Consider the following 20,316-nt stretch of genomic DNA (forward strand, 5'->3'; position numbering starts at 1 on the left):
GGGTAAGGGGGAGGGGGGAGGGGGATATGAGGGACAGGGTAACAAACAGTACAAGAAATGCATCCAATGCCTAACGTATGTAACTGTAACCTCTCTATACATCAGTTTGATAATAAAAATTGGAAAAAAAAGAATAGATTATGTCATAATTTGTAATTTAAAATAAATAGGTCCTAAAATAGGCATCACACTGCATACAAACATGCAGGGATAGTTTTCTAGATTTCTCTATTTGAGGGAAGTTTTTGTATTGTAGTTATGGACAATATGGACAATCAACTAATTATTTACTAAATATTGACAGTTATAGAATGTCAAATTAGTACACAGAAATTCAGGATCTTCTTCACACTTCTCTTCTTAGGAAAGTTCAGTATATTTCCTGCATTTAAGAATGCAAAATGGGAGGCAGGGCTGTTGAACTACAATAGTGTATCCAGAACAGTGTTACCTGCCAAAGTTTATGCATAAACATAATAAAGCTGTTTTAATTTATTACATTGGTTCTAGAAATAGAATATTTGCGATCTCACATATTTTTCTCATAACTACCCAACTAAAATATAAGTTCTTTGCAATACGTAAAATTAAACTAATAAAAACATAACGTATACACACGAAAATCAGCTCCCTCTCTTAATGTTGCTCTTATCTTACTGCTGAGTGCCTCTCTGTATTTTTTCTTTGAATATTCAAACAAATAGGATTGTTCATATAAATAATGTTAATTTTACTTACCAAAGGTACTTTTGTTGTGCCAGCAATGGGCTTGAACTTATGTCGTGGGCATTGTCCCTGGGCTTTCTTTGCTCAGATCTAGCACTCTACCCATTGACCTTAGCTCCAATTAGACTTCATTAACCGGAGATTAGAGATTCATGGATGTTCCTGCCCTCATTGGCTTCAAAGGTCAATCATCATACAGCAGTCTACTGAGTTTTAACAGTTACATGTTTTCAAATGAGAAGTTTTCAATTTTGCATTTAATTTTTTAATAGTTATTTATTGTCAAAGTGATGTACAGAGGGGTTACACTTTCATACATTGGGTCACGGGTCCATTTCCTGTACTATTCCTTACCTCTGCCCTCATTTCCATCTCCCCCTTTTCCTCTCCTCCCCCCCTCCCATGAGTTGTTCAGTTGGTTTATACCAAATTGTTTTGCAAGTATTGCTTTTGGAGTCGTTTGTCTTTTTATCTTTTATCTCTCGATTTTGATTATCCCTTTCACTTCTCTATTTCTAATACCAGTATATACAGTATCCAAGGTACTAAGATGTGATACAGTGATCGCGCAGGGACAACCACAGGAAAGGGATACAAGTGGATCATCAAGAAAAGAAGCTACAGTTTCACATGGCATGTTGAAAGTGATTACAACAGTGATATCACAGTCTTTTCCGTAACATGGAATGCATTCCACTTAGCATCATCTTATGTGTTCTTAAGAGCGTAGCTATTGGGCTCTTGTGATACTCTGCTGTGACTAGCCTAAATCAGGGCTAATTATTCCCTATGAGGGAGACCATAGAGTCTATGTTTTTTGTGTCTGGCTCACTAAGCTTAGCATAATATTTTCCAAGTCCTTCCATTTCCTTACAAATAGGGCAATGCCATTCTTTCTGATAGAGGCATAAAATTCCATTGTATATAGGTACCACATTTTCCTGATCCATTCGTCCACTGAGGGGCATCTGGGTTGGTTCCATATTTTAGCTATGACAAATTGTGCTATGATGAACATTGTTGTGCTGGTGGCTTTAGTATGTTCTTGTTTGTAGTCTTTTGGGTAGATGTCCAAAAGTGGGGCTGCTGGATCATAGGGGAGCTTTATGTTTAGCCTTCTGAGGAATCTCCATACCGCTTTCCAGAGTGGCTAAACCAGTTTACATTCCCACCAACAATGAAGTAGGGTTCCCTTTTGGCCACAACCCCTCCAGCATTTATTATTGTTAGTTTTCTTCATCTTTTTTTTTTTTTTTGCCAGTCCTGGGCCTTGGACTCAGGACCTGAGCACCATCCCTGGCTTCTTCCTGCTCAAGGCTAGCACTCTGCCACCTGAGCCACAGCGCCCCTTCTGGCCGTTTTCCATATATGTAGTGCTGGGAAATCGAACGAGAGCTTCATGTGTAGGAGGCAAGTGCTCTTGCCTCTAGGCCATATTCCCAGCCCTAGTGTTCTTGATAATGGACATTCTTACTGGAGTGAGGTGGAATCTCAATGTTGTTTTGGTTTGCTTTTCTTTTATGGCCAGTGATGTAGAGCACTTTTTCATATGTCTCTTGGCCATCCTCATTTGCATTTAATTTTGAAACACAGATAGAGACAAAAGTTGGTATCTCAGTCACTAGCCTTTCAATAGAATATCAATAGTAACTTGTAGATGTATTCTCTTTTACATCAAAAATTTAAATACAACAAATGAATTGTCCATTTGTATAACACACAGTCCTTAAGAGTCATTGAATTGAGTACAGTGTTTTCTCAATATAAAGGAAGGGATCAATTCAATGTTAAAGAATTTGAAGAGTGTGGTGCATCACAGTTTTTAGCAGCATGCCAATACTGTGGACTGAAGCAGATGGCATGAGGCTGGAGACACAGGGCCAATCTGATGATGTGTAAGATACTTTGAAGTTCATAATGAGAGTTTGGACTTTGTTCCAAGTTATCATTAATAACAAAAAGTTTTATGCAGGCAAAAACCACCACAATAAAACCTTACTTCTGCTTTCTAATGTACACTCTGGTTAGAGAGGTAAAATGGATTTTCAGTAGAAAGCAAGGGACATGTAAGTCAAATCCAGGGTTACTCAAAAGGCTAAGAGAAGTTGACAATATCATTAACCAAAAATATTTTCAAGGAGTTGGAGTGAAATAGTTGGGTTTGAATCTTGCATGATTCATTTACATTTTAAATTAAATTATGAGTCAATTCTTAAAATATATGCTCTACAGTTAAAACTTTTTATTTTTCTAATTCGTGGATCAGAAAATCTTGAATTCTAGAGGATATATTTTAAGTTTCTTATCTATTTGAAAGTAATTTTGTTAGCTAAGAAAGCATCAATTATTTTATGTAGTTACCTACATCTATTTTCCTTGAAAATACCAAAAATTATATTGCTGTAACTTTTAAGAGATACATGATGACTAGAGTCCTAATTATTAGACTTAAGTAAATAAGATATAATATTACAATAGAAAACAAGCTGAATCAATTTCTACTCAAGTGAATAAAGTGCTCATTTTTAATAGTTTAGCTATTATAATATTTTGCAAAGCACTATTTGAGAAATATTTATAAACAAATAATTATTGTGTGTGATTGAATTTTCAATGTCTCTTTTTCCTTAGAGAAAAAAATACATTACGGTTGAATTTTTTCTTTACTTTAAATATTAATGTTCTAGGTAATGAAATAGTAATGGAAACTTTTACTATAAGAAGAGATAGTTTTGTTTCTTGATATTTCATTTTTCTTTTAGAAAACACATTGATATAAAAATGAATAAAGCATAGCACTGTACATCTTGAAATAGGTAAATAATTGCATTGCTGGAGCATAATCAGAATGAATTTTTAATGCTGTTCTTGGAGCCACTATTACTATAAGCAAATCTGATGGGCCAAAGCTTTATGAAAATATTAATGTTTAGAAAATAGGATAGAAGAATCATAACTAAGGTAAATATCCAAATTTTAAATATAATGTTTAATTGTTTAATCTACTCTCATTGAATGTAATTAGAAACATAAGAAATATACAATCTTTGCTATTGATTGTTTTTTCTATAAAGTTATGGTGAGATGTATGCCCAATGGTAAACATTGTTAGGTGTTAATCTTTATACACTAGGTGTCCATTACCTACAATTTTACCTCGCTTGCACTTTCCAACTAATCATCAGCCATGGAATTATTCTAGACCGTTTCTCTTCATTCATTAACTTTTATCATTATTGTCAGTCTCTTAAGGATTAACAAATATTTTTATTATGTTTTGCTTTAGTTTCATAAATTCAAGGGTACAACATTATAATTAGTACATGGATATAATGTATAATAATCCAGCCAGAATAGTCGAAACTTTCATGCTTTTAAACTTTAAAAATGCATATTAACCCAATAATTATATATATTATGAAGTACATATTTATTCCCACTCTTGTATAAGCTATATAATAATTAAATGAGAGTATCTTTTTATCATTGATTTGTGATTGGTAATTTCAAACTGCTTTCTTCCAGGCATGCTTGCAAATTACTGTTAACAGTATGGGTATGGAGTGTAGAAAAATGTCTAGTGTGAACTGGGAAATGGTTCATGAGGAAGGTAAAATTGATACTTTAAAGCAGTTATATTTTATAATTAGTAGAAATACTAGAAGGATTGGGGAAGAGACCTCAAGAGTAAAGCAGCAACATGAATAATAACACAAGCAATAAGGGATTGAAAAGTGATTTGTGGATATAAAAAGCAGACTGAATGGATGCAGTCTGCTTTTCTTTCTGTATTTTCATCTTTATGAACAGACAAAACAGTGCAATGCTGTTGCTGTGATTTCAATGTTGCAAATCCACTGATCTTTATCTTTGCCATTCATCCAACTCACATAACATAGACACACATTGTGCCTGGGGGTCTGCATTCAATTTTCCAAGTGGATTTAAAAACAACCTTAAAGAAAGATTCTGTATCCTCATTTTAGAAATCACTACCCTGAGGCTTAGGTTAAATTACATTCCTAAAGAGTACAACTGAAAGGAAAATAATTCTCATCTCTCTTTTCTTAACATTAAATTGGAGTCCCATTGTGGTTCTAAGATGCTTCTGAACAAGTTTTATCATATTCATTTAATTTCAATAGATAAAAATATTCACTCATTCTATGTTCGTAAGCTGTATGTGAGCACACTGTCACTTGAGCAATACCCTCACCCCAGCCTTTGAAGAGTTGATGGCTTCCTTTCCTTGCAATAAGTCTGTGTATAACTTCGTGTATTTTTGTTATTTATATTCACATATCTAATTATACTCAAATTCTGCATGTAAGAAAAAGTGTATTTGTCTTTCAGAGTCTTTCTTACTTTAATTAACATAATGTTCTCCAATGTATACATTTTCCTACAATCCCTGTATTTTCTTAGCTTTAATAGTAGCATGTGTAAAGCCACACCTATAATGCATACCAAGTTTTAAACAGTGAAGCAGTCACAATAATGGAATATCTGTTCTGGTTAGAGCCACACTATTGAGGAAATTGTCAAGAATTAAATTATTATAATTATCAAGCACTTTCTAACAAATCAGTGTTTTCCGGTTTAAATAAATATGGTATGCTAAATATAAAATAATTAAATGTTTCATTTCAACTAGTAATATTTATAGATTTATAATATTTATAGATTATGAAATGAAATTAACTATTAAGTAGAATGGGATATTGTAAAATAAAACATAAAGAAGTTCAATTTCATACAGTTTTGAATTTCCTAATTTCTTTTCAAATGAAAAGTGATTTCTCTTTGATGTCTTTCTAAATCTAAAGTAAGATGTACTTCAGTATTTTTACTTTCACTTGAAGCATGTGTTTTAATGTGGAGTTACATATTTTAAAAATATTCATATTAAATAATTTTGAAAAATAATAAAAGACGAGATAAAAGGTAAAATATATATTTTAACAAATTGAATATGGACAGTCACTTATGTAGAGTAACATTAGCAGTCATGGTCAAACCAAAGAACCATCAAAAGACTTGAGTTTTTATCTGTAGGATTGCATGTTCATAGATATCCCATATTTGAAAGGATTTACTTTAGAACAAAGCTTAGATGGAAGTTTCCACCTGCGATCTTACAAGAGTATCTTCTATAAAGAATAGACATTGAACTTGCAAAAATCATTGTCTCATTCTTTAAGATCAATGAGCTATTTAGTTCCAAGGCATTTGGGGAAATAACCTTAATTTATTTGATTATGGTCTCAGGATTATGGAAAGCATTTAGTGTTTCTCTTGGGCAGAAGTAACTTCCAGTTATTTCTTTTGGAGTCTTTACAAATGGATAAATTTTGGGCAATGCCGTAAAATAAATGTAGAGCATATATAGCATTGAAACGTGGAACAAATAGTAACGAAGAATGAAAAAGAGAATGTCACTAAATGACAAAATGATGTACAAGAGTCTCATTGATGATTTTTTTTAAATTTCCATACAATAACTCCTCATTCCCACTACACAAACTGGATTTTTTATCGTTTGGAAATGAGCAAGGATAGAAGTTTTCAAATTTGCTACAAGGAGTTACTTTGTCAGGTTTGGATGCCATGTACTTTAAGTGATTTTTTTTTTTTTTTTTACCACTTACTGAATGTCAAGGCTTTGGTATATATTAGTTATACTTACTCAAAAGATTATGTCTATCGAAAAAACAGAAACAGGGCTAACATTTCATTATAATAGGCACATGAGGTCAAGTACTATATTAAATATAAACCTAATTGAATTAAATTCTAGCCTGTAATAAATAAAAACACTCAAAAATTGATTTTTTATATATACTTCCACTTAAAAAGTGAATTTGACTGCATTTTTTCAGCTGACTTTGCTTCTGTTTCTCTACCAGCACAGCTTTCAAGCCTACTTTTAAGAGGAAATTAATGTTTTTTCCTTGAGTGCATTGGGATGACTCAGCAAAAGTGAAAAATACTGCTGAGTTGATGACACCTTTTAGAGCTCAAATCCAGGTTTTAATGAAGTCTCCTAATCTCTTGGCAAGTGATAGCAAAGCCAAATGTTTTCCTTGGTTAACAACATGAGAGTGGAAGATGGATCTTTATTTATTAGAATTTTTAGTCAGGACTGCTTCTTTTCTTGTTTATAACTGAAAAAAAAATCTGCTTTAATTTGAAAAGACTTTGTGATCTAATTACAAATACTGGACCCAGATGAAACAGCAAACATATATACACTTAAAAATTCTTTTTTTCTTTTATAAGTGGATGAGTCGTGAAAATAATGGGTCATGATATATTCATAGAATGACATTTCCTTTGGATTTCTGAGTATTATATTATGAATGCTTTCAACTTTATTTGTGTCACTGCTTTGTCATTTCTTATGAATCCTGACAAGAAAAAGTGTAAATATTTGCAGAATTTCTTTTGCCATTGTTATCTAACTTATATATAAGTCATTGATAGTAACTACCCATAAAGGGAATTAGACAAACTTTGTTTATAGCAACATTTAGAGAATGTAATAACCAGTACTACAACGCTCCCACTCAAAGTATTTTCTTTGGGTGTTGTATATGCTTTTGCTCATTCATTAAATCCCTGAGTGTGAATTGAATACCAAATTAAACAAACACTTTGAAATCACTTTTGAATATGTGATTGACTCGTTCCTGAAGGAATAAGGAATTTTATACCAAATGAGCCACTATTTGATAGGAAGTGTTTCATGTTGGAAAGTGAATGGGATCGATTTTTAGGTGCAGAAACCCATGGTACCACAACATGAGGTAGGTAGAAGATGAGAATATAAACGTAAAAAAATGATAGTTTACAACATAAGTTCCATGCTTTAGATTTTTGGGCATGTCCTGTTTTAATTTTTTTTTTAATAAATATGAATGTTTCAGGGCTGTAAGAACAAGAGTAAAGGATCCCAGATTTCATGATTTCCCCCCTTTTAAATAATAAACATCTAGTGTTTATATGAGGGATTATAGATGCATTGAGGAGGTTATCATGAAAAAGAAAATAAGATCTGGAGACCAGTGGCTCAATCCTGTAATCCTAACTACTCAGGAGGCTGAAAGCTGAGAGCAACTACTGTTTGGAGACATCTAGAAAAAATAAATGCTCTAGACTCTTATTTCCAAATAATCCACAAAAAGCTGAATGTGAGGCTTATCTGAAGTGGTAGAGCACAGCCACGATTGAGTGAAAAAGCCAAGTGTGAGCTTGAGGTCTCATGTGCCAGTAAAAGTATCGAAAAAGAAAAAAAAGGAAAGGAAAATTGGAGACCTTTCAGCAGCAGTAAAGTAAGAAGAGTGTGTCAAAAAGAGTGTGTCAATCCATCTTTCTAGATAATAGTTTGGGTTTGTTTGAGACCAGCACCAAGTTGATATGGTTGAGTTTTAGCACTTTGACGGAAATACAGAAGCCTGCTTTCTCCCAAACCAGAAAGGAGCACTGAGATTTATGAATAAACTATGAGGAGAACTTGGATATAGTTTAAAATAGTATAATTTAAAAAAACAAACAGATCACTCACAACGCATTTTTTAAAAGTATACTGTTATAAACTACAAGAGGAAAAATAGGAAGGATAATTTTGTATTTGAAAGAAAAGTACAGCTGATGTAGATGGTATTGACATTTGGTATTTAAAATTGAATAAAGAAATAGCGAACAGCTATTGACTTCAAAAGTAAGAATCTGATCTTTTGTTAGTTTTCTGTTTTTATCTTCTACCTCTTTCTACACAAATTGTGAAAACGTATTTTCATTTCTTCTGCTAGTTTCCTACTAGGCCTCCTCCTTGAAGAAAACATCATGATTTAGCCTTTTTGGCTAAAATCATAGAAGGAGACGATTTCTTTGGTAAAGGTCATGTTTTAAGACCCTGGCCAACACTGAGAGCTGTGAGTTTCTATTCAGGGTTCTTGCCTATTAATTCTTTATTTCTCACATGTTTGTGTTGTATATATTAAGTATTTTAGTCCTGGAGTTAGTCAATTTTCTGCTTCTTTGCAATGAAATAATTCTAAGAATTTTGTTGTAGAAATTATATATTTCATGTGTGGGGTGAATGACTTTTTATGTTTTTCTTTGAAGAGCCTTGGATTTTAGTCTAATATACACAAGTGTCTTATTGGTGAGCTTAATCCTTTTGAGTTTTGCTGATAGGTTGTAGTGTGGCCAATGTAGAGTTGCACTTTTTCTGGGACTAGTTTAGCTCCATTAATGGGATGAATGTATCCAATGTTCTAAGAGTTACAACTTTTCTCTTCTCAGGCTAATGAGAATTCTATTTCACATCTTTTTATCCTCAGAAATTATTTGACCTAATGATTTCTAGGAGTCTCAGAGTTTCTTTTTATGCATGTAAGATCAGTACTTAACTGAATATAACAGGAAATAGCTCCAGTTCCTCTCTCAGTGCAGTCCTTTCCAGGACAATATTCTGCTCTACAAATTTAGTGACCTCATGCTTCATAACTTCACATATATCATTTCTCACCAGAATGGGATTATTAGCGTTTGTTTGGATCCATCTTTTTTGAGGAGTACTTTTCTGCAGGTAATCTTGTAGGTTAGTTAAAGGGAAAAGTAAAACAAAACCAGACTATCTTTTGCAATATATTTATTTCTACCTAACTCTAACCACCATTATTTCAGACAAGTTTCATTTACTAGCATCATTGAAAATTACTCTTATTGTGTATTCTTCATGTGTCATTGTCACCTTCATATCCATGCCAACTCTTATTTCGGTGTTTTACTGGAAATGATTTGGTATAGGAAGATGACAACCATTCAACTGTCTGCCAAGTAATCAATGTGTGTATAATTTTCAAGCATCTTTTAAAATCTTATGATAGTCTTATTATATTTTATTTTAATGTTATCTGTCAAACTCTTTTTTTAAAATCTAATACAGTATTTAACTTTATTTCTATAGGGTTTGTAATAAAGAAGATAAGGCTACTTCTTCGAAAAGAGGTCTTTAATTATGAGCACTTCCTGAGCAGTAGAAAAAAAAAAATAATAATGTTTGAGACTACGCAGAGACAATGCTGATGAATTAACATTAACAATATGATTTGCCTTTAGGCCATAAATGTTTTTCATGCAATAATTGCTTGAGGGGAAATGATTGGTTATATTCATCTTTCAGAGCCATAAAAATAATATGAGAGGTCTAGAATTAAAAGCAAAGAGAAAAGGTTGGCTGTTGTGTTGGAAGCCTGATAGTAATACAAAAGAATGATGAGACAACAGGTTTAATTAATTTTTGTTAAACTCAGTGTTTTCAGTGGTCAAAGGTAAAATGGGTAATGGGACATGAAGAGGTTTTCATGTACTCGTCTGGTAAGATAAATGTGTTCTCATTTGACATTAAAAGCACAGAAATATGAATTTCTTGAATAAAAAGTACTTTTGATTTGTTGAGTTCAAATGCCTGTGGGACAAACAGACAGAAGCCTGAGGCCTATAGAAAATATTGACTAGAGTGGCAATTTAGAATAATGAGCTCAGGTATCATTCGAAGGAGTTTTATATAAAATATATTGCTCTCTTTCTTGATGTCCCTTGCCTAATCTCAATCATTAAATTCTATGTCCAGTATCTAATTGTTAAAAATGGACAAAAAGATTAAATGTGATAATACTGAACCAATGCCAAACAAGAATATTTTATATTTTCTTGATAATTCATATCACAATTGGTGAAATACGAAGCTAATAAATGTTTAATTATATTCTATATTAAACATTAGAGAAGGGAAGATTTCACTTCTGGTCAGTAGCACAGAAAATGACCCTTAGTTCCATGAAGAGAATTTGGTTCCTGTGAATATAGACAAAATCTATAAATGGTAAAAAAAAAAAAATGTGGCACAGGTAACCAAAGTTTTGGTCAACTAATATTTATTGTCTTTTCTGTAAGTTGTTTAGATATGACATTTAGGATGAAAAAAATAAAGGTCTGACAAACGCACAAATTTTGCTTATGTTCCTTGACATGTAAAATGGACCATTAACCCAACAAAAACAACTAAAATCAACAACTAAGACTCTGGAACCTACTTGTGGTATTAGATCTTCAGTAACTGGGAGATTGCACACTAAAAGCAATGATGTTTATCACAGTAATGCATAAGTATAATTCTAGAGGTGAGCAGTACTATTGGCATTCAGTACAGTCAGCAATCAAAGCTCATCTTTCCTTATGCATAAGGAAAGTTAATGGCAGATTATCTAGGCAAAATTGTGATATGCTGGGCTAAGAACCTTTTTATACTCCCTGTCTCAAATTTTAGTCCTGATATTCATTTTCTAAACTTCAAAATCAGCCATATTTTGACTTTTCTGACATTGTGATATTACATCTTGTTCCCAGCTGTGCAGCACATCTCTAATAATTGTAGGAGATAAGATGCTATTAGTGTTTTCAAAAGTTCCATCCATATGTAGAAAGCAAAGATTTGAAAGAATGAAGGATAGACTGATAATAATTGCATCACCATCTAGATCTCAGGCCATCCACAAGGCTGAAAACATCATCCATGGTTTAGGTACAAAGCATTTCTCTGCTATAACTATTGGACAAGAAACAAGAAAAAAAATGGCCTTCATATTTCCAGAGAAATTTTCAATGTCTTTTTATTCTGTAATGTTATGAAACTCCTAGGACTTTTGGAGCCAATTCTCCCAGTTTGAATTTTGCCATAAGTGCAAATGGTCCATGATGAGATTAAAGAAATCAAACAGCATTATATTCCTATACATTCAAAAATATGATGTTCCTCCTTACTCCTAATTTAACCTGAAGGAAAAATACATACTATTATAATATATGGAATGATTTTAAACATAGTAATCACGCTTAAACTACTTTTTTTTTTTTTTTTGCCAGTCCTGAGGTTTGGGCTCAGGATCTGGGCACTGTCCCTGGCTTATTTTGCTCAAGGGTAGCACTCTACCTCTTGAGCCACAGCATCACTTCTGGCCTTTTCTGTTTGTGCGGTGCTGAAGAATCAAACCCAGGGCTTCATGCATATTATGCAAGCATTCTACCATTAAGACACATTCCCACCTCAACTTTATCTTTTAATTGTACATTTTCAATGCCATTGAATTCTGGAAAATAATCTCCAAATATTAGTTGTCCAAAAATCATAAAATGTAAAATATCAAGATATATTTAGAATAGAGGCATTTCAGCAGGAAAAATGATATCTTTCTAGGAGAGCAAATACAATAAGAAGACGCTATTAATATGAAAAATAAATTATTTATTGAAACCTTACTACTTTAAAAATGAACTAGTCTTTTCTGATAAAAACTTAAAATGTAACCCCTTTGCATAACCACATAAAGATAACAATAATAAAAATTAAACTGTGCACATATTAATGGGATATCAATAACATGTACCTATTAAATATTGTTTACATCAGAATAAGCACATATATCCACTCAAAAATGCATCAGTTTTCATGGTAAAAAATATCCAAAGTGATTTCTTAAGCTTTATGAACTATGTCATACACAAATGTTATTTATAATCACATTCCTGCACAATATCACAAGAGAAATGTTGCTTCTGTTAATGATGACCCTGTACCCATTGATGCCTATCAGTTCTTCACTATTGCCCTACCCAGTTTCTGGCATTTTCCAATCAACCATGAACTTCTATGAGCCATTTTTTAAAAATTCCACATAAGAATGATATTCTTTGATATGGATCTTTCTGTGTCTGGAATATTTTGTCTCATATAATGGTCTCAAATTCCAACCAGGTTGTGGTGAATGAATAATATTCCATTCTGTGTGTATGTGGTGTGTGTGTGTGTGTGTGTGTGTGTGTGTGTGTGTGTGTGTGTGTGTGTTCTATTCTTTATCCTTTCAATAGCTGATGTACACTGGGATTGTTTCCACTTCTTAGATGTTACCAAATCTGTAATCAATATGGAAGTGTAGGTCTCTCTTCAAGGAACTAATTTTATTTCTTTAGGAAACATACATGGGAATGTGGTTGCTGGATTATAAAATAATTTTACATTTTTGATTAACCTCCAGTTTGTTTCCAATAATGACACTAGTAATTCATATTCTCATTAGCAGTGCATTGTTGTGTTCTTTGCTCCTTATCTTCACCAAAACTTTTTATATTCCATGTTATTTATAAAAGTTATTTTTAATTTAATTTAATTTTAAGGTAAAGGTGATGTACAGATGGGTTAGAATTACATAAGAAAGGTGCTGAGTAGCTTTCTTGTGGAACATCTTTATTCCCTAATTTTTTTAATCCACTTTCCCTCCTTCACAAATAGTAAAGTTAATTTCCAACAAAATGTCTTGTATGCCAGTTACATTGGTTCACTCTTTGTCCTTTGTCTCACCATTTTGTTATTCGTCTTCCCTTCCCCAAATCAGATAAATGCTTATGCAGCGACAAGGTGCCAAGATAACAAAAAAAAAATGACAATAGGGGATAAACCAAAGGAAAAAAAGCAAAAGAAAAAATAAATGACTTCACAAAGTACATTAAAAACCTGCCTCTATAGTTTTGTTTTGCACATGCTTCTACTGGAGAGTGATGGTATTTTTTCATATACCAATTGCTGATAATTGCTTTGAGATATATTTGTTTATCCCTCTTAACTAGTTCCAACTACCAAAACGAACTTGCTCTCATCATTCTGTCTTATGAAACATAATTTTACTTTGTTTCATGCACCAACAAAATGAACATTGCTCTGTAAAACTTCTTATGTCACAAATGATAGAGGGGATTTTGTTACTGCTAACAAGCCTGGAATACTTTTATTTATGTTAACACCACTCTCTCTGTTATACAAATCTTTCATTACCTCACAAGGTCCTATCTTCATATACTTTTATTGTTAGTTCTAACATTATTTCTCTATAAGAGCTACTTTGTAAATGGCTCTTCCTGTGTCATTTTGTTATGCTTTTTTTCTAATACATATAATTCTGAGGAAACATCAGAAAGTTTCCAAGAATATGTGTTCCTTTACTTTTCTAAACACTTTTATTTAGTTACTTTTAAAATTTATTTTTTATGTTTATGTGGTACTAAGGAATCAAACCCAGTGCCTCACACATGCTGGGCAAACACTCTACTATTAAGCGACATCCCTTGTCCGATGCTTCAATTCTTACATAAGGGAAATTAATCATTCATTCATAATGATCCCTGGTTTTAACTTAATACAAAACTTTATTTATTTGGTTATTCATCATGGTCCTATAGGAAATAAATAGATAATTATATAAATTAGTATAAAAATTACACACCTGATAGTTTTCTACTGGTATATATTAAGTTGCAAATGTGTTAAGAAATATTCATTCATCTCACCATCAAGTTTTTATTTATCCAGTGGTTGACTGAGGCTTCATAGTTTTCTGTGTTTTCAGGCTACTAGTATTTCAAGAAAACCTTGAATGTAGTAACTTTGATTTTAAAAAAGGACTTCATTGGTAGATAACGCTAAGTCTGCTTCTCACATGAAAATCAGAAAATCACATTTGTCCTCTAGAATGTGCTTATGCTGTCTCACTCATTTTTTAAAACTGTTAAATCATGATCAAACCTTCACAATATTGCACATAATTATGTTTTTCAACTCAATAAAAAATAGGTCCATTAATAAGAAGTTTCTGTTATTTTTTCTGGAGCCCCTCAATTATTCTGCTTCTACCTTTCTCTACCCTTCCTTCCCCTATCTCTGTTTCTTCTTTCCACCCTTCCTCAATTCCTTTCCTTTCTCCCCCTCCTTCTTGTCCACCTTCCCTTCTTCCTTTCATGCCACCCTTTCCTTCCTTCTTCCCTTTCCTCCTCTTCTCTTCTTTCTTTTTCAGGAGTTAGATGTCCATAAACCTTCACAATATCTGATTAGAAAAACAAAAATGTCTCAGTAATGTGACAATTTTTAGCATATTTTTCTTGGTAATACAAAAATCTAAATTATTATTCTGAGCTCTGTGGTTTTGGTTATTTTTCAAATAAACAGGTTGTTTGCTAAAAAAAAGAATAGAGTAAATGTCTCTGAAGATTGATGTGGCTTGGAAGGTTTCTTGAGTATAGAAATTACTATGCTATACCATATAATTTTGTTGAAATTTGATACCAGAGTTTATTTAATTTATACACTAAAGTTGGTAACTCTAGGCTTTCTATTCTGATTTATGCTAGAGGAACTGTGGGAAAAGAAGACATTATTTTGCAGTCATGCTCTGTAAGTGTTACATGCTGTAAAGACTGCTGTGGTAAATCGAAATAATTACAATGTTATCTGTTCACTTTGACATGCTTTCCATTCTCCTGGGATGGCAAACCACACTAAAAATTCTATGATTTAAACATCTGCTGATAGTATTCTCCAGTTAACTGTGAACTATATGATTGTCCATCAAGGAAAGACTTACCTTGGCTGACCCAGAACAGGGAGATGGCCATTATGATATATGGGAGCCTGTCATTCCTTATTTTCTATTAACTGGAATTTAATTTATGTGACTAAGGAGAAACACTGGGAAAGTGATATGAAATTATCAGACACTGTCACATCTAGAAAAGAAAAGGTTTTAAAAATGACTAAACCAAGGTTTGTCTCTCAGTTTTATTTGTATTTATTTTCATTGTTTGTTATTACTTTCATGTGCATCACTGATTATTCAAACTTGAATGACTACTATGGGTACAATTTGTTCTTGAAGATTTTTGTGTTTGGTGTGTGCATATGAATAAAATTAAATATTTGCCTGTTATTTTTAAATAGTATGATACATATGTAAAAAATTTTAAAGAAAACTTTTTCAAATAAATACACTAATATTAAACTAATATAAAAATACATATTTGTGACTATGCAAATTATTTTTGAATAATAAATGGCTACTATCCACGTAATTTCTGTAACCTGATGCCCTTTTTGGCATTTAGCATGGAACTCATAATTATTACAAAAACCTACAATGCCTCCCATATTCTGGCTTGTTTAAATCACCATTCTCACATCATATTCTTCTGATTAGAGTCTGTGACTCACTATACCCTTTCTACTTGCTAAAGGTGTCACTATATTTCCTCCATAACATTTTCACTCTTGTTGTTGTCTCTGCTTCAAAATCGCTGCTTAAAGATTATGTATTATTGATTCTTGTAATTCAATTCTCAGCCAAAGTATTACTTGCTCAGATAAGCCCAACTACATTGCTCCATTTATTTGCCCATGAAATCGTTTTTATAAAGAATAATTGTTTGGGGCTGGGGATATGGCCTAGTGGCAAGAGTGCCTGCCTCATATACATGAGGCCCTGGGTTCGATTCCCCAGCACCACATATACAGAAAATGGCCAGAAGTGGCGCTGTGGCTCAAGTGGCAGAGTGCTAGCCTTGAGCGGGAAGAAGCCAGGGACAGTGATCAGGCCCTGAGTCCAAGCCCCAGGAGTTGGCCAAAAAAAAAAAAAAAAAAAAAAAAAGAATAATTGTTTGTAACACTTATTGCCTCAAATCCTCATTTTGTGCAGTTAAACAATTTTGATTTCTGTCTTTCTATTTAATATAATTATATGCAATAGATTCCTGAATCAGCCAATTTATATCAGTAGCTATTAAGGGATACTGAAACATGATGAGATAAAAGATAATTGAGCAGATTTAATCTATTCCTTCACAAATTAGTTAATGATCAAATGGGAAAGTGGTAGCTTCACAACAAAGAAGCCTGTGGAACTGTACCTTAGGTAACAGATCAAGTGTGGCCGCATCACTAGGAAGCACTAGTTGCCATCAAGTTCCTTTTTTTGTTGAGATCTCCAGCATTGAATCAGCATGATGTGATTCGAATATCACATAAACTGAAATGAAAGATGTTTGACCAAAATAACTGGGCAGTAAAGTCTGAAAATTGAAATGATTAGAAACAAAAAACCCACTATGGAACTGTATCATATTAAAGCAGATTCAGTTAAAAGAGAATATTGGAAAGGGACAAATGAAAACAAAAAATAGTTATATACACAATGGAATTCTATGCCTCTATCAGAAAGAATGGCATTATGGCATGAGGAAATTGAAGGACTTGGGAAAAATCATACTAAATGGAGTGAGCCAGACTCAAAGAAACATACTGTATGGTTTTCCTCAGAAAAAAATAATTAGTACATGTCTAGGATAGTCCTAGCAGATCACTATAGCTCAGTAGCTATGCCCTCATGAACACATAAGATGATGTTAAATGAAATGTACTTCAAGTTATGGAAAGAAGTGGTATATCATTGTTGTAGTTATTTTCAACATGCCATGTGAAACCGTACCTTATAAAAATATATATTTTATCTTCTTTCCCTTCCTGTGGTTTTACCGCTACTATCACTGTAACTGATCTTAGTGCTCTGGATATTGTATGTATGTATATTGGAACTAGGGAAAGGAAAGGGAATACCAAAATCAAGACAAAGAATAAAAACACAAACCATTGCAACAGCAATACTTACAAAACCATTTGGTATAAACCAACTGTACAACTCATGGGGGCGGGGGAAGAAAATGGGGTGGGGGAGGCAGAGGAGGATGAGGGAGGTGGTAACAAGTTGGATAAGAAATGTACTTGCCTTACAAATAAAACTGTAACCCCTCTGTACTTCACTTTGACAGTAAAGAAGAAAAAAAAAACTTAACAATAATTCTGTTGTTTGGCTAGCTACCTGCTGGGAAGAGGATAGTAATACAACATAGGAAGGCCAAAATCTGATATATTAGTACTTATTAAGGAACTTGAGAGGGGGGTATGAAGGACAAGGAAACAAACTGTACAAGAAATGTATCCAGTGCCTAACGTATGAAACTGTAACCTTTCTGTACATCAGTTTGATAATAAAAATTTGGGAAAAAAAAAAGGGGGAACTTGTTACATATTTCTTAGACATTTTTGCTCCTTGACTTTGATCTTCAAAATTTAATTGAGATCTAAATAAAATTGAATATGAGGTATTCATTCTTCAACAAACAGGTTGTAATATATTTTCTTTATCTATTTCATCAATAGCAATTGTGATATTGTTTTCTCTTTGGAAAACAGTGAAGACTAATTTTTGTCCAAAATTCAATGCAAACAGTGGTAAAATTTTCAGATATATAAAGTCTAAACACAATACTTTTTTAATACAATATGAAGATGGTATTTTTACATTATAGCTCATTATAATTTTTCAATTATATACAAATAAATACAACAAAGTCTTATGTCAAAATTTTCAACTCTCTAAGTGAGTTAAACACAATGATTCCCACCTATGGTTTTCATGTTTGCTGGACAAATTGACTTCTAAGTTAAGAACACAATAAGTGGAAATAAAGTAAATCTATTTAGATACTTTCTTTATTTTTGAATATTTTCCCATAAGAGTTAATATTTTTGAATTTCCTGCTAAAATAGACGATTTGAGATTCTTTCGTTAGCTAAATACTTATTTGTACTGTGTTAGGAGGAGAAGGCAAGAATTTTGATAAGAAATCAAAAGGAAGAAGCTAGATACAAAGGCCTGAATATATCGGGGATAAGAAAGAAATAGCTAGAGACCCATCGAAGGAGGAAATTTTTGTTTTTTGGTTGTTGTTTTTTTTCTAATATTTTTTGCAATAGCGTTAAGAGGAAGAGTTCTTTTTAATAGATCAGATAATCATTAAGCAGTGACTGGAAATAGGTCTCATGGAGTTTGGAAACGAGGGCCTGGGGTTTCTGCAGGGCAATAAAAAACACTAGGACAAGCTCTAGTGTAGCAGTGAAAGAAACAAATTGATCATGGCCTCCGAGTCACTAAAAACTTCTGGGATGCATAGATGCTGACTCTGGAAAGACAGTATCAATAATGAGGGCAATTAATCAAGTGGTAATAAGCATTAGATTGACATGGATCACTTCCCACACATGTAGAGCAATCACCAACTTCATAAATCAAGGTGGGAAAAATGCTCATGAGCTACTAGTGACGGATTTAGAAAATATCATGTATCCATACCACTTCTCATTATGAATAAAAAGGATCCAATATTTCTACTATGGTATGTTTAAATTTAATTTGCATTAAAACATTCTGTTTTAGTTTGAAGAACATAGGGTTCATGTAAACTCAAATTACAGTTCCTCAAAATCTAGTTCAAAAATAAATTATCATCTCACATGAAGCATAAATTTACAATTATATTATGTTTTCTTTTTAGAATCCTTCCCAATATTTACAATTTATAATAGAATTTCTCTTTGGTTCTATTTTTCCCTTTAACTTACCCACCATATTAGACACACAGATTATTTTAACTCAGGAATCATATCATTGTACTTTTACCCCAAACCAATTTCAAGAAAAATAATTTACATTGTCTTTTAGGACCTCCAGGTAGGACAACCATATAATTTTTTACTTAGAATATTTTCTAAAAAAAAAAAAAGATACCATTAAGAGTAATGGTAGAACAACACCACTGGCTTCTTGTCTAGGAAGGTTTAGCAGGTGTGAGCCACTGGAACTTGGCTAAAATATATATTTTAGGGAGGCTCATGGTAGTCAACACAATTCTAAAATCAATTATCATGTACTCTCCTTTACAAAATATAAAATAGGGTCTCTCTCATTTCATTTTGTTCTCTTGTGACAGGACAATATTTTATCAAAGTTATTACTTGATAACTGATTTTGGAATTGTGTTGACTACCGTAAGTCTTCTTGAAAATGTATTTTAGTCAAGTGCCAGTTAAGGCTTAACACCTGTTAAGCTTACCCAAAGAGGGTGCCGAGATGTTAGAATCAAAGTTTGAATCCAGGTAGAGCAAACAAAACCAATTAGCCAGCAAAAATTTGACATAGGAGATGTGGCTAAAGTTGTAGAGTATCTGCCTTGAACAAAATACTAAGCAAAAGACATTGGGATCAAGCCTCAATGTCAGAAAATATAAAAATATAAACAAACCTTCAAAACCACCTACATTTTATATTACATTATTTTGTGACTTATTTAAAAATCATCTACCAATAAATCATCACAATATTTTCACATAGCGGTATAATCGTCAACTTATGCTTATTAGAACCAGGGCTCTCTGTCAATTCTTTTAGATATTTATGAGTATGTCAAATACAGCCCTCAGTAAATTTTGTTTAAAAATATGTATTTAAAACAATGGTGCTCACTACAAATTCTTCAGTTTCCAAACTTGTTCTGTATCCTACTAGTGCCTTGTTATGGTGCTCTTAGGGAACTGTCTCATGCCATGTAAGTCAGTGGGTAAGGAGGGGGTAGGTTATTCAAGGAAGGCATGTGAACATGTTGGGTACTGTTTTTGTTAGTTTGAAGAAGTTAGGGTCACATAAACTCAACATCCAGTTTCTCTAATTGTTACTGTTAATTGTAACTTACTATTGAGTAAGCAACATACAACACTTAGCCAATGATGAGATGTTATAACTAAACACTAGAATTTTAGTGAGCACCATTGTTTTAAATACATATTTTAAACTGAATTTACTCACATGATTA

This window comes from Perognathus longimembris, chromosome 12 (assembly GCF_023159225.1).
Source record: "Perognathus longimembris pacificus isolate PPM17 chromosome 12, ASM2315922v1, whole genome shotgun sequence".
In the NCBI taxonomy this organism is placed as follows: Eukaryota; Metazoa; Chordata; class Mammalia; order Rodentia; family Heteromyidae; genus Perognathus; species Perognathus longimembris.